Below are 12,926 nucleotides of genomic sequence, written 5' to 3' on the forward strand. Positions count from 1 at the left end.
TCTAATCTCAACACTCATAAATTGTAAATTTAACATATATAAACAGATAGCACCACAGTTCCAAGTACAACACAACTACATGCTCTGCAACTCCCATTAGAAAACTAGGGTTTTCTACCACTTAGACAGTCAGCAGGTGATACTATTACATTTCATTGTAACTCTCTCTTTTCCTATAAAATGTAATTATGCTTCTAGCACATTTATGTTATACCAGAATAATTGATATACCAGCACACTTAGATTTTCAGGTCACCACCAAGATGCCACTCAGACATTCAAACTCATTCCACTACCATTTCCCACCAGAGTTAGAGGGAACATCTCCAATGTATCTTTCCCTATTTGTAACATTTTTTTTTGGTTCAGTTCTAGAAAGCATCTCCAAAAATATGACTGTGGTTGTCTGAACATCCTATTTCCACCCCCTTCTTTCCTTTTCATAAATTCATTTAAAAAAAAAAATAATATATATATTTATTATTATTATTATTATTATTATTATTATTATTATTATTATTATTATTATTATTATTATTATTATTATTATTATTATGTTCTGGGCTTTTAGACTGAGGATGCATTTTATTACTCTATTAGCATATTGAACTTCTTACAGATTTTATGAACTAGCTTCATTTTATTTTTTTTTTTATAGGCAGAAACCTGGGATCTCCCCTGGGAATCAAGCAGAGACTTTATAATCTATCAACTTTTTTCAGGATTAACTACCTGACGTTCGCCTGGCCTACAAAAATTAAGGTTATTAGCAGTTCATGAACTTTGAAAGGGAAATTATCATCTAGTCTAACTTCTATGCACAGGCCAACAAGTTTAATGTAGGAGCTGTGCACCACTCCCAAATTATTTGATTACTCCCAAATTCTTCTGAACAGCATCTCTTTCAGAAGAGCACCCAGGCATTACTTATAAATTGATGTGATTAACTGACAACTTACTAGTCAATCATCTATATTCAAGTCAAAAACCTCTGATAGTGGGAAATGCCCCATACCCATGGCAACCCACAACAGTCCCAACAGCAGCAGTGGATCTACTGATGGCTCAGTATTGCATTGGGAACCACAGCACTTGGTTTCAGCATTGGGAATCTAATTTGGAACTACCCCGAAGATGAGGTACATCCACCCCACAGGCTCACCTTGCCCAGGGCATGCTACTCTCCCCCCAAATATTGCAGGCAGGTCACAAGCAACAGCTTTGATACTGTTGCTGCTGTTTTTTAAAGAAAAGACTTTGCTTCAAGAATTGTTTTGCACATTGTGCAGTTGGAAGACGTTAATCAGCCCCTCCCCTGTATCATGCTGCATTGCTCAGAGATTTCCCCAGATAATACAAATGCACAAAGCAGATTACCCTCATGTGATACAAGTTCATACAGCCTTGCTGACAAATGCCTGGAGCACAGCTGTATTAATTCCACTTTCCCTCTATTACATCTGAACTGATTTATACTTCTACTCCATGCTTGAGATACGTCTATCTCTCAAGCACTTATTTTCATAAACTGTAGGTACCAGAAATATTACAAGAGCTGTAAGAAGCCACAGGATGAGAAACAGGCAGATGTCTCTGAGAAGTCTGGTCCATCAGGTTACACTCCTATTTCCCTCCCACTAATTCTGCTGATTCCTACTTACAACCACATCCCACATGCAAGTGACAGACTTCGACATTCTGGGGGTCCTGCCATGCTCTGTGACAAGATTTGACCATGGTGAAGTAAGTGGAGAGAAGTAATAATTTTAAACACCATTTTCACCTTCAAGATTTATTGTGTGAGCTATTGTTTCAATATGTGCTGAGAAAATGCCTCCAGAAAAACAAAACAAAACAAAAAAACTTCCCCAAACATCTGGTGGCTTCCTCACTTCAGGGTTTTCAGTAAGTGTTCTTTTATAAAAGAATATTTTAATTAGGATTAGATAGCATTTTTCAGATTAGGGAATTCTGTTAATTAAGTAAAAATTGAGATGTTATTACTCCCTTATGAATTTCTTATCTTTTCAAGAGATTCCAGTTACTCAGTTATTCTCTTCAGCTATTAAGAAAAGTTCTAAAAATAAGAGCTGAGATTTCTGTTTTGCAGTTCTCACCTATAACCTCTCATAACTGTTAAACTTGGTGAGACTAAAGCAGAGAACAATTTTATGGTGAAAAAAAATTTACACTTCATCAGTTTAAATATAAAGATAACCTAGAAATCTAAAGGGAATACACACTGCATTTCTTAGCAGTGAAAATCCATCTACATAAAATTTTCAAAATGACTAGGTGTATATCGGTAGGGCAGGCAGAAACAGGGTGGCTGTATCCCATGGCGCAGAATTTGTTCTAAAATTTAACAGTGGGCTGGAATTTTCCACCAGGTATAAGAGCTTGGGGTTGTTTACTTGTACTTGCTTACTTGTGTTTCCCTGGAGTGTGGTAGGAAGATTATCCAGGGGGATGAAGTGGGCGTAACTATTTCAGTCAATACCTTGTCAGCATTGCCAGATAACCAGCCTAGTTCAGCTATTTATATATCCTGAAAAATCTGACTGTTATCTATTTCCATTTAAATGCAGACTTTACTTTAAAAGTATAAATATATCTTTCCAATGTATTAACAGGAAAAACAAAACAGATTTACATCTGTGTACAGAAGGTAACATAAAAATCATTATTTTTCCCCTTTGTGCCTCTCTGTATTTATAGCATTATCTTGGTCATGTAGAGGTAATAATTTGCAGAATATGACTTAAAAATATACATACGGTACATCAAATAAATATAGCTTTAACAAAGAGTATCTTCTAGAAGTAGCAACAGATGTTCCTCAGTCAAGTGGTATTAAACCACTGAGAAGGAAATTATACAAAAATGTCACATCCTAATTAAGACTAAAGGCAGGACTGCTTGAGTTTCAGTATAAGCACTTACATCTTTGTCTTCTCTTCCTTTTATTTGCAAGTACTATTAGCAATCAAGAAGCTGTGGACTCACTCTTAGGTCTTCAGCACCTGATGAGTTGCTTTCAATGAACTCTGATTTGTTTATGTTTGCAAAAGCACAACTGTGACAACAAATCATGCAGAGATACTTTATTGTTATCAAGAAATTCTACCTACTGTCATGCTTCAGGGCACAAATTGACGATCGGTAAGTCAAGCTTTTCTTACTGTGTCATATAGAGGTATAACTATTGCACTATAAAAGATCTTTTCAGCTCTAGCCTTGAAAAAGGTTTTCAGGAACCTCGCAGAGTAAATCCAGTGCATTTTCAACATAACAGACTGTGTGAGGAAGCCACTAAACCTATGGTACCCTCCTGTCAAAACACTGAGAAGTCTTTCTTGAAAAAAGACCCAAAGGCCATTGTTTTACTTTATTGTTATTATTATTAGAAGGGGACAGAAGACAAGTAAACAATCCAAAAGCATGACTGTTTTTGTTTTTTCCAGTAACCCCCCTTCCCCCCACTATTTGGCCACGATCAGAGCGAGGATCAGGGACAAAGTGCAGCAGTGTTCTGCTGTGTTCCTATGGTTAATAGCTGCCCATTAGTCACATGAGTGCACCTTTTGGGGACTGGCAGGGTTGATGAGAGTAACACTGTGCTGTCAAGTCACAAGGCCATACAAAGGAATGACTGTAGGCAAACAAAGAGCCACAGTCAGAAACAGTGTAAAGGGAACGTAACTGTGAAAGAGATGCTTGGATTCCTAATGCTGCCCACCTCGCCTGCATTCACATCCAACCTGCCAAAATAATGAATACAAATCTGCCATTCATTAAATTGCAATAGCAAATAAAAGCTCACAAAACTTCAGGATGATGGATGGGCAGATCTGTGAATACTCCCTGTGACTACTTCCCCCGCACGGAGTTCTCCTGCAGTTTGGAAAGAAGGCTGGCCAACCATCCATTTTAGTAGGGAAAGCACCTACTTGACAAATCATACTTCCATTAGCAATGAAGTTTGTTGCCACTTCTGGGTAGGTGCTTGCAAGAAGCCAGGGAGCAGTAGGGCCTGCTGCAATGCCGAGCTACCAGCAGATGGCTCTGCCAGCCAGGCTATGCTGGAACAGCAAACGAAGCTCATTTAGCAGTGAGGCTCATCTTTAAAACCATTTGCAATTCCAGACAGCCATTTAAAAAGCAAACTGAAGATGGACAATATATATGCCTTACTTATCACTTAAGTGCAATTTGAACAGACTTCTAAGATCCATTATAAATTATTTTTAGGAGTAATTATATATACTTTAGCAAAAGCAGATGGCACTCAGCCTCATGGCATTCACCCTAAAGGACATAAACCTAACAGTTTGGTAAAAGAGAGGGCATCCAGAAAGCTAAGGCAGTGAAAGCATACATTTTCTTTGGAAGCCTGTAGTTTAGTGATAGGCATAGGACTGAAAGTTTCCTAATGCACCCCTAAGAAGGCACTATTTATGATATTAATTAACTGAACAGAGCTGTAAAAGGAAAATTTAACATCAGTTAATTCCAAGTGTATGAAGAGAGTTCAATGACTGCCTTGGTCATATACTTCCCTTCCTCTCCATTTCCATGATTGGAGAGCTTCCAATCACAAAGGGCTGTCAAATTGCCCCAAAACAGGAAATCTTTTTTTTTTTTTTTTTTTTTCTCAGCACAAGCTTCCAAATGCACAGAAGATTCCTCCCAAATCTCTTAAGTCGTTTCCTTTCACCTCACGATGAGAAGTTCATCTTTCTGGGAAACAGGATGTTCACTTAAGCAATTATTTCACTTTTGTAAGTTTGGATGGCAAGTGTCCTTGCTGTGCAGCTTCCAATACTGGTAGGGAATTTTTGACAGTCAACTCACACTTTCTGAGGTAACAGAGAGATACCAAGATGGGAGTACATAACATTACTGTACCTAGCTGGCTGCTGCCAGCTGGCTGCTGCCAGCTAGGTACAGTAATAGCCAGTTCCAAGATACCTTATTACTTTGGTGGTAACGCTTCATGAAAAAAAAGTAGCCAGCACAGATCTGAAAAGAGCATACAAGTGGGTTTATGCAGCATTATGCCAGGGCTAACGTGAGGTCCCAGAAGCAGGGTGGCTGGATAGCAATTTCCAAATGCACCAAAGGATGCACCTGCAGTTCTGACCAATTCAGGAGTCTCTGCACCCACATATCATTTTTCCTGACAGCTGGATATTTTTGCTAGAGATAATGGTTGTTTTCCAAATACATCCAAACTCAGGAAAAGGCTAGATAACACCAGATGCAAGTTCATTATTGTCAGGAATCCCATAGGTACAAAAATAATAGTTTCAAAAACTGAAAAAAAAAATAAAAAATAAAAAATAAAAGGCAATGGGTTCCTTGCAGAACATTCAAATCAGACGAGGTCTAATAGAATGATGCTAATGCTTTGTTCATGGAGAACCAGCTAGATATGCTATGTACTAATTTCAAAAGGGAATTTTCTTCGGTTTTTAGTATGGTCTAGGTCCCATGCCTATACTGCAGCTTCAAGGAGATAAACATCTCTGGACCATCTGAGAAATTAAGGTTTATGTGAAATGCAGCAGCAAGATGATGGATATGTGCTTCGGAATATTACTCTGCTTTCAGTAATAGATAAATTCCAATAGCACTGGCTTCAAAAACTCAGTTTGCATTAAGGATCAAAGAAGTACAAATAATGAAGCTAGTAGTGAAAATAACATTACACTTCGGTTACTTCTTATTATTGAACACTTTAACAAAAAAGAAAAAAAAAAAAAAAAGCTCAATTAAAAAAAGCTGATTACATTCCCACACTGTACACATGAAGTATGTATGTGCAATTGGCGTTGCAATAGCAATCCATCTACATTAAATACCATTTCCATGAATATAGTGCCCATTCGAAAGGAGCACTTAATAAATGCAAATCCTTCGGCTGAGCTCAGTGAGCCCTGGATTGCAGTCACTGAGCCATCATTTTTTTCTTTTGGAGGTAATAAATCAGCCCAGTAATGATTTGTCATCATTTTGAGAGTTTGGCATCACAGGAACTTCAGCTTTACAAAGAAAGATCTGAGATGTAAAGAATTGCTTCTAGGTTCAAATTTTCCTTACCAAATAACCAGAATGTGGGGATTTTTCTTTTACAATACCTCCAATTCCTATGAGATATGTACTATGCCTCTCTACAATTACACAGTCCATTCCGTGCATTCAGGTATTTTACCCCATCTCTCAGTTACCTTCCCGGTAGCAAACAGATTCTGAGAATTCTGGCATTTTCTGCTTTTGGACAGTGATGCCCACTGTCTAGTATGCACTGAATGCACACTAGATGAAGTGGGACTTCTTCATTTAAGCCTTTTGTCCTCTCCAATTCACTCATGGCATTAGCCAGCCATTCACAGCCCTGAACCAACATCTTGGATGGCTTCTAGTCATCAAGGAGCTTTGCGAACTGAGGAAAATGTGACAGGAAAGGAACTTCTGTGGCAAATTTCAGCTGCTGAAACAATGAAACTTCATCCTTCTTTTGGTATCCAGCTGCAGAACTTATGTTCTTGTTTTCTAGGTAAGTGTGTAAGTTAAGGGCTCATATGAACAAAGACATTGTTTTACTGACAGTGACACCAAGAAAATTAATTTATTTGCCTGCAAAATAAGCTTCTTGCCCTGCCTCTATAATCGTGAAAACACAAGATTGTACTAAACAGGGGGCATAGAAATCACCTTAATAGTTCCTGTGACTCATTCTTATTGGATTTACACTCATCAGCAAATCCAAGAAAACAATTTGATAATTTTAGCACAAAGCAGACAAAGAAGGATTTGCTAAGCTGCTTACAGCCTCAGCTCTGAAATGTCTGAAAGGTTCAGGTTGATATACATTTACAGAATGTGCACCATGAATGGACTATATTAGACGTGAAAGATGTTCTGAATCTAGCAGGTGATCAAGAATGTATCTAATTCTGCAGAAAAAGTTAGCAAGTGAAATATTTTATCAATCCAACATAGGGAAGAATCAATATTGCTTCACTCTTTTATATCACTCTTTTAACCAGCACCTCAACGATATTAGGACACAGGTATGTAAGATATTTAATAATATGAACAGCATAACTATGTTATATGTATAAATTTAAACAAAGATGAATATAAACTGCTATGCCTTTAGCTATTATTTGAATCACTTAGCTGATGGATAAAATTCCTTAATGAAATATAAATATATGTATTTAGATCTAATGCATTTTAACAGCTGTTTAAAAGACCCTACTGTGCTTACAATACAATTTACATGGGTAATTGCTAGATGAATTTACTCAAGCTGTTGTATCTGCTACTGTAACAGGCCTGGACTCAGGAATCCAAATGCTCCCTTTAGTCCCATATTCCTAGAATGTGATTTTGCATAATGAACATAAGGAAATGAGCAAACACATTGTAACATCAATAGCATAAGCTATTTCTGTTGCCATCTCGTTTTACTTTATGATCATAAACTTAATATAACTTTCAGACATTTCAATATAATAATAATATCTTATTTTTGGATATACTATACCTCTCTGAATCTCATCAAGATATTTCTTTACAAAGCAGGCAAAAACTTCATTCTTTTCTATGTTCTGTAATCTCAACCATGATAATCCAATTAATTGTCACTGAAGTAGGAGAGTTGTTCTTGTTAATCTTTATTATGCATTTGTAATTCCTTTATTTGCCTTCCTGAGGAGAATGAATCTTTTAGCAGCTCCACTGATGCATCTCAGCATGAACATTAATATGTATTCAATTACATTGGTCCTAGCAGTAAATCAGTGAATTTTATAAATGAATTTCAATTAAAATAAACATTTATTATTAGCTGATATGGAATGATTATTTGCATGTGAAGATATGGCTTAATATTTATAAGTAAGCTTGATTTTTATTTTTTAGCACCGAGAGTGTTTGAATTTATGCTATGATAAAACTATATCCTACATTGATAGCAAGCGGCAGAAAGAACTACTCATTTCATTAGAGGAAAACAATAATTTAAGCCATATGAGCTTTATATCTATACAGAAAGGCTATTCTAAGTCTATGGGAGCTCAGAAGACAAAACATGTTCAGTATATGAAAACTGACTGCTTGTTAGTCAATACTCATTATCTGGTAAATAATAAGAATAATAAAATTAATATTAAAAACTATAATATTTATTTAGCATTACATTTAGATTATTTTATATTCTTGTGCTTTTGAATAGCAAATTTCCATTTAAATAATTATATGTATGAACTGTGCACATGAAAATACATTTAGTCTCCACTTATGTAACAGACTTTAGTACACTTTCTTTTTTTTAGAGTTATCTTTCCTCAGCTCCCACAAAGAAACACAGGGCATTCAGAATTTCAGATGAGAGGATTTCAGCATTCAGACTTCAGAAGAGAGTCTGAATCACACCTCTTTGAGGACAAAAGAAGACTTTTCAGATATAGCTGGTATAGGACCAGCCCTGCTATCATCCCTTATGCATACAAGTAGCATTGCTAAGGCAGTTAGCAAAGCAGACATGAACCCTAAATCTGAACCCTAAATATACAGAAAACATATATAAGAAAACATGGTAGGATAGATATATAAAATTACTAAGATTAACTTTCATTTATCGTGTCATCTGTGGGAAATCACCGAAGTTTATTGTACTACTGTAGTTATAGCAGCAACGATGTCTTGAAAGACTCAACATTCACTCCTGCACTATAAATCAATACCACAGGTCAACTATGATTAACCTAGTCATGATATACTTGATGACTGTAGATTACAGTTAGATATCTATGGTATCTGATGCCCTCAAGAGCATTAATGAATATCAAAAATGCACCATCATCAGTAATCTATCATATACTGAACAGTCAACATTCTGCAACTGCAAGCATTAGAAAATGCAATAAAAGATCCCTGGTTGCCCTATAGATTCCTCCTTGCATACAGCTGCATGCAAATAGCTGGGGATGAACTTTGCTAGCACCATAACACTTAAGATTTAAAATTAAAACATCAGAACAGACAGTATCTATAAAGGGTTAGAAGTAAATTGTCTGAGATTTTCCCCAACTACTGTTGTGTAAGTATCATCAGTAAAATTTACACCTACTTTCTGAATTCTCTGACAAAGCTGTGAGCTTTTGACCAACCCAAGCTCTCTTTGGCACAAAGCAATGTTCCAGAGAGGACAAATGGAAGACAACACCTCCTCATGCCTATCCGCGAGGTACGCTGAGCTTAGCATCCTCTTCTAATTCAATAAAGTAAGCTTTCATCTTCTTGTCTCTCTCCAGAGCATTCAGAGTCTAACATTAAGCCTTAATAATTCTCCCTGGGTGACAAAAAGATGGTCTATCAACCATAACAGATTACACAGCAAAGAGAAACAGAGCTGCTGTATTTATCCAAGCTTTAACTGAAATCAGTAATATATCAAGCAACAAATCTCAGGTTCCTACTTCACATAGGCAATTAATATTTTAACAAATTAATGTTTTAAAATGAAGATTTTCAGCAAGAACCTTATAAAACAACAAAAGCATGTTTTCTGAATGGCTCAGAATCTGATAGAAACAGTGATATCCAATCTTACGGGATTGTGAATAAACTGCTCCCACAGACATAACAAATGATAGCAGTGTGAAAGATTTGTCCTGCTTACAAAAGAGCGAGGAGAACTCAGGGAGGAATTGCATCCACCATAGCTTTGTTTGATCTATAAGCAGTAAGAATTTAGCTCCTCAGGATAGGAAAAAAAAAAAAAAAAGAAAAAAAAAAAAAAAAAAAAAAGAGAGAGAGAGAGAGAGAGAAAAGAAACAAAGTAAAGGAAATGAGTTTGGAGTTTCCTGATTTCAAGTTATGTTTACATTTTGATATTTCAGGATGAAATAAGACCTAACTTCTGCTTCTGACTTTTCCTCAGTGCCCATGAAGACAAGTGCCTGAGGCACTGCATTTGCAGTGAACCTATCCCTATGGCAGTGACATGCAGAGGTCAGTTTGAGTTATACCTTTTTGGAAAAAAGGATTGTGCTATACCTTCTTCTAGTAAAACATGCAAAGTGGTAGTTTATGCTTTTATTACCAATGAATAATCCAACCTGGTCATAGGAGTAAAGGCAATAGTTTAAACGAAATTAGTTAAAATAATTACATCTATATTCTGACTGTATAAGGCTGGAATTTTGATGCTTTCAGCATTCCACAGATGTATTATTTTCAGGTTTAGAAATGAAGTGATGGTTTTCTTTACTCTGTAAAACTTAGCTCCACCCAACAATATTCTAAACCAAATTAGAATAACCCCCTCCCACACACACACTTCAGTTTAGCACAGTGACTACAAAGCAACTCAGAAAAGAACAGTTTTACACCTTCTGATGACACAGTGAACACACATACACATTTTCTATTTCTTTTTCTTGTAATTTTAAACAAAGACAAGACTGCTCTGGGAAATTATTGGATTACATTAATAAAATCTGTCTCTTGCATCCTTCTTGATTGTCAGCAACCATTTTTGGAACTGAAAGTCTATCAGTCTGCTGTCCTTCAAAGATTTTATCGTTTCTCCTTGTACTTAACATAGAATGAAATCAGAATAAATACTATTATACATTTTCCTCATGTTTGAAGACTGCCAACAGTGCAATGTGAATTAATCTATCCTAATTCAGAGCATGGTTCTGATTACTTTCCACAGTTTTTTACTCCAGAAACAGATACACCCAAACCAACAGGAATATATTTCAAGTTAGGTCCTATATAATAGACATAAAGCAGAATTTGACCTTTAAAATTTATTAGTTTCAGCAGAGAACAAAATCACAACCTTTTTTTTCAGGAGATCTGGACATGTGACTCTCTTTCTCTCTCTCTTTTTTTTTTTTTTTTTTTTTTTTTTTTTTTACTGTAAATAGAGCTTGCTTAATTAATAAGTTGATATCACTACTTCAGAAACATATGGTATTGCTCTGTTTGAAATATTCTTTTCTAAGAGATTATTTTTGTAGCTACACCACTACATTTTTTCTTTCTCTTTAGATATTGCTTACCATGAAGCATGTTATTTATATAATACATCCTAATTCACAGAATCTGCTAGTAATGATCCCCATAATAGCCAAAATGCACAAAAGTCATGCCACTGCATTGGCTAGAGCACAAATGTTACTTTAAATGAAGTTCTGCTAGAAATAAACCAGACACTGGCTTATAAAAGCTTATAACGATACTGCAGCACAATAAGATACTTTTTTGATGGCAATATACACAGGAACAGCAGTTGAACTGCATATACCCTATGGCTAGGAGCAAATAGCACAAGCTGCTCATGACAGATTTTTAATTAACATATCTTGCCTCCCACAAATAGAGAGGATGGTGGCACCTTCACTGACTTAAAGGGAATACTGTCAATGTGCTTCAGCCAAGGATCTGTCCCCCACATTTGCACGTTGCAATCAGAGTTTAATAAAAGCTTTGTATGTCTTAACAAGAAGATCCAATCACACAATCTATTTAATTTGGTTCCACAGAAGCCTGGTTTCCTTAATACTCAGTGGGTATACACAAGTAATTCTACCTATATTAATGAAAAGTAAAAATGTGGGGTTATGCATGCTAAAGATGAACAGAGCTACCAAATTAAAACAGGGCCTAACATCTTAAAATACATTTATTTCACTAGAACAACACCAATACCTAGTGACTAAGAACTATGGCTTTACATCTAGAAAAAGCAGACACACAAAGCAGCATGGGCTCACATGTGGACAGCTTTCACCCATATGCATCCCTGTCCTTTTCAGACAGTCCTTTTCAGCCTGAAAAAAGAATATTTACAAAACTCAACTTCTCCTTCTGCATCACCAGTTGGAGAAACATAGTTTCTGCTTCAGAGAAGCAGAAATTTAAAAGTGTTTGTAACACGGACATTTCATATCCAGTCTTGAAGGTCCACCATGCTGCCATGTCATTCTCCTTAACCTTCACTTCAGGAGATTAAGAACAGTGCATACTGCAAAGACACTCCACAGTGCACAAATATGAACATGTCTAGACTACAGTTTTGCCAGAATAAATGTAGTGGGTGCTTACTAATGACATTGTGTCAACAAAACCTCCGATGGCCATAAATATATCAAGAAAAGAGGAGGGTTCATTTAATGTAGCATCTAAGGATGTAGGACATTTAAGACATTAGGACTCTGCTAACACAGATATGCTCTTGTTTTTGTAGCATTTCAGCTTCTGTCATCTGCTAGCGCAGACGAATGCAATCCTATGAGGATTAGCTCTGTGACACTATTGTTCCATTCTATGGCATTTTGTTTGGTTGCTTTGCTGTTGTTTTTTTTTAAGCTGTGCACATTGCACACAACCACTAGGTTATCAGGGTTGACCACAATTCCCATAAGAACCCACAAATACAGCCTTCAGAAAGGAAACAACAGAGAAGAATCCGAGTGACGGATTTGAAATGCAATATGCTCATTTCCCTTACACTGGGCAAATTAACTCTCTCTGCCTTTGGTTTTCCTATCTACTACAGGGGGTTAAAAATAGATGACAAAAATGATAAAAAATGCATAGCTCCTTATTAGGCAGTAGAATTAGTTTAACATGTCCTCCAGGGTTGTAACATTAGCATGCCTAACGAGATAGGCACAACATGAAACTCTAATGACACACTGTAAAATGCATCTGGAGACAGGTACATAAATATCCATGGCTAATGAGGCTTTGCTTATGTTAATATTTTGCTTTAGAGCAGGAGCAAAGTTTTATTCCATACCCATCATATTTAACTTTTTATTGTGGAATAATCTGTGAGTACATAAACCATACCCAAATGAGGATGTGCTCTAACTGGCAGTGAGCAGTCCCTGGGA

At 36.3% G+C, this 12,926-nt stretch overlaps 1 protein-coding gene across 3 annotated transcripts in view; it reads right to left on the reverse strand.

Moving 5' to 3' along the window:
• The window catches only part of JAKMIP1 (janus kinase and microtubule interacting protein 1), a 154,757-nt gene that overhangs the window by 4,225 nt on the left and 137,606 nt on the right, over positions 1 to 12,926 (reverse strand). The window lies entirely within an intron of this gene.

This window comes from Aythya fuligula, chromosome 4 (genome assembly GCF_009819795.1).
Source record: "Aythya fuligula isolate bAytFul2 chromosome 4, bAytFul2.pri, whole genome shotgun sequence".
Classification (NCBI taxonomy): domain Eukaryota; kingdom Metazoa; phylum Chordata; class Aves; order Anseriformes; family Anatidae; genus Aythya; species Aythya fuligula.